At 40.3% G+C, this 3,688-nt stretch overlaps 1 protein-coding gene across 2 annotated transcripts in view; it reads right to left on the reverse strand.

Annotated features, from left to right (window-relative positions):
- RNF168 (ring finger protein 168) overlaps positions 1-3,688 on the reverse strand; it is a 123,666-nt gene that overhangs the window by 30,777 nt on the left and 89,201 nt on the right. Inside the window, exon 2 of one of the 2 annotated variants that reach the window (XM_075201606.1) lies at positions 3,343-3,380. The exons of the other annotated variant lie outside the window; for it this stretch is intronic. The gene's annotated coding sequence lies outside the window, so the exon portion shown is untranslated. The remainder of the gene's footprint in view (positions 1-3,342; positions 3,381-3,688) is intronic. 2 annotated transcript variants of the gene reach the window in all.

Genomic DNA, 3,688 nt, shown 5'->3' on the forward strand with positions numbered 1-3,688 from the left:
TATGCATTTCATTCAAGACTAGCAAAAATGCATCATTCTGAGGTGCAGATTTTATTATGAAAATCTATTTTTTGGTGATTTTGGAATTGTGGATTAATGCTAAAGCAAGAGCCACAAAATATTTCTCGGTGGTGTTTAGCCACACATTTGCTTTTAAATAAAGAAAAAAAAAATTTGGCCCGTTTTGGGTACATTCTCTTTGCCGTGTCAGGTGGTATAAGCAAACTAATGCTGGTTTCTCAAAATTCCAAGTCTTCTAAAAAATAACAATGTATATTTTTTGGGGGTACTGCATAGACAAATTACTTATATTGATGTAGAAATGTGACAAGCCCAAAAATTACTAAACTACACTAAGCACTGGAGCGAAGGAATTAAAATATTGATAAGGTGTTCTGATTTTCCATATCTTTCTCATTTAGTGAAGATTTTTCGTACACAAATATTTTGTTTTCATGTTACTGATAAGTTACTACGGTAATCAGTTTACATCTACTGCAGCCTTATTAAATTTGCAATTTATGCAATTCCTATTTATTTGGTTACATTTTTTTCACACTTCTGCTCAGATGTGAAACACTGTTTTTCATTGTATTGTATAATAAGATTCACTTTAATAACCCTGCTAATTGCCTAACCCAAAAAATTTAATTGGCTCTTCCAGCAGGGGAATTAATATTTACCACTAATATGGCCTAGCAAAGAAGTGAAACATGTTGGCTAACACACACTTAGGGGCATATTCAATTCTTCTGTTCCCGCACCGCGTAAAAACTATTACCGATATTACGGTAATAGTTAGCTGGATTTCAGCTCGTGGCTCAGAGAGCTGCGAGCCGAAATCCAGCGAGAAAATTACCGTATTAACGGTTTTTCTCGCGCACTATTACCGTTATATTGTGTGCGGACCGCGGGATTTTCGGCGCTTCCGCCGAGAATTGAATATGCCCCAGAGAATGCTTAAAGAGAATGCCACTGTGCTAACCACCATGGTTAGCACTTCTGCCTCACAGCACTGGGGTCATGAGTTCAACTCCCAACCATGGCCTTATCTGTGAGAAATTTGTATGTTTTCCCCGTGTTTGTGTGGGTTTCCTCCGGGTGCTGCGGTTTACTCCCACACTCCAAAAACATACTGGTAGGTTAATTGGTTGCTAACAAATTGACCCTAGTCTGAGTGTGTGTTAGGGAATTTAGACTGTAAGCCCCAATGGGGCAGGTACTGATGTGAGTGAGTTCTCTGTACAGCGCTGCAGAATTAGTGGCGCTATATAAATAAATGGTGATGAAGAAATAATGTTAAATAGAAATTCTATGTTATTGTTAACTTGTGTACACCAAGAGCTTCCCTTTTTTAAATGGTAGGGTGGGGTGGGCCCTACATTTGGGGTGTCATCTGCAGTCAGAAAAGGTTGTCCCTGGAGCCCCTCCTCTATGTATTTGTGATTGATCCTTTTATCAGGAGGATTGAGGACAGTACAGTGAGGGGTGTGCAACTAGCTGTGGATGTTACATTGAAGGTAGCGATGTATGCTGATGTCAGTCGTCGTGTCAGATATGGTAGAGGGGCGTCGCATTTGATCTGCAAATATTCTGAGACTTTGTGCTCAGAGATAAACCAAGAAAAGAGTGAAGTCCTCTGGTTAGAGGAGGGGGATTTTGATTTATACACTCGTTTTTTTAGTTGGCACAGTTGTTAGATTTTACACGTGAAGTGCACCAGCGGGGTGTCCATTCGGGGTAAAAATCTTCCCTGCAGTGAGATGGTGGACAGTATTCTGCACAAGGTTTGGAAAATAAGGGAAATGGAGAGGATGGATGCTGTAAGCTGGGGTAGACACCTCCCTAGGTAGCAGCTAACATCTTGGCTGTCTATCCTGTCCTTTCACTATTAGATTTTGTGGTAACCCTCTTTTTTTTTTTTTTAATTAAGGTTTACATACATTTAAAGTTTATTTTCATTTCCTGACAGTAAAGGGTGTGAGTATTTTGTCAGGGGATGTCATGCTTCTTTGGTGTATATATGTATCTTATTTGTGGAGGGATTGTAGAATTGTGAGTAATGATAATCTGTAATTTTGTTCCTATTGGTCAATTTTACCCTTTAATATCATTTTTGTTGCAATTTTTAATAAAAACATCAACCCTTGAAAAACTACAGCTACTTATTCAAAATGCCATCTACGGCCGGCCACTTTGCCACCTGATTTCGTCACCAAAGTGTTATTGTGCTAGGCACAAGACAAGTGTTCTCTATGTAACTGACCACCCTTTGTTGATTCCCACTATCACATGTGTGCCCCAACGGCATTTAACTCTTGCAAAACCAGATACTTATTGAAAATGCTATCTGTGCCCACTATGCCACCTGATTTAATGGCCAAAACCTTGTTAGGCCAGGTTAAATACCATTGCAATTTGTGTAACATACATCCTTTAGTGTTAATCTGATGTGAAATCAGTGATCCCACTTCATTTAGGGGCATATTTAAAAGAAAGCACGATAGTGCTCTTACCGGCAAAATAAGGTGCCTCCATGTCCTCAGCATATTTATTACAGGTGCATCGCAGCAGATATCATGGATATCTGCTGTTTTGCACTCCTTTTTGTTTTTGGGAGCAGTCACCATTCTACAGTATGGTGACTGCTCCCAGGCGCAATCTAACAAGTTCCGAAAAAACATTTTTTCCCGGAAACTTGTCTTGATAATGTACGACAGCTGAAGCTGGCGTACATTATCATAAATTAAAAATTTCAGTACTGTCAGCTCTACTTCAAAGAGCAGAGCTGGACAGCGCATGTGTGGAGGGATCACATGATCCCTCCGTGTCACTCACCGCTCTTAGTTGCAGAGATAGAGCGAGATGTTTGTGCGCTTGTGCAGTTCACAATTGCAGAAAGAAGAGGAGTGACGAGGATGTGATCCAGGGACATTGCGTTCCGAAGAGGGGGATAAGTATGATTTATTTATTTTTATCACAGAAACAGCAGTTTTTCGGAACTGCTGTTTCTGTGCAGGGTTGTACATAAATGTAAGAAATAGTTCAATGCTTATCATTGCGATAAGGATTGAAAACTATTTTTCACTTTATGTGAATATTGATCAATGTGCCCCTTAATCCTTTAAAAATAAAGTTTTCTGAACAAGAAGCTGGAGCATGAAGAAGTGAATAAGGAACTAAATTCAGCCTCGTCTCTTATAAAGTGGTATAACAACTGCATTTGTCTAGGTCATAACTGATGTAGACACGGACAGCTCCCCATACAGACATGTCTGCACAAGCCCACAGTACAGCCATAACAATACACGGACACTGACTACCGCAGCGGACAATACTAACCATGACTGTACGTGCTGCACGGCCAGGGAGCCTCTCTCCCACTGCTGGTCCCCGTAGGATCAGTCTGTGCCCACCAATCTGGCGCCAAATCCCCCACACCAATGACAGCGCAAGACTCGCCGTCACCCCTGCACCGCGCCAACCTGCTCACTAGGGAGCAATAACCACAGCGAGCGGCCATTTTCCCGGAGACCAAGCTTTGTTAATAACTAATATACATAAACAGCGAATGTCGTCTAATCGTCCGTATTATTCCTGATATCGTAAATTGTGTTTTCACAGATATATTTTTGCCTTAAATGATTTTTTCAGAATAAATGAAATTCAATTTATAAAAAAAACAAAA

The sequence above is a fragment of the Mixophyes fleayi genome, chromosome 3 (assembly GCF_038048845.1).
Source record: "Mixophyes fleayi isolate aMixFle1 chromosome 3, aMixFle1.hap1, whole genome shotgun sequence".
Lineage (NCBI taxonomy): Eukaryota > Metazoa > Chordata > Amphibia > Anura > Limnodynastidae > Mixophyes > Mixophyes fleayi.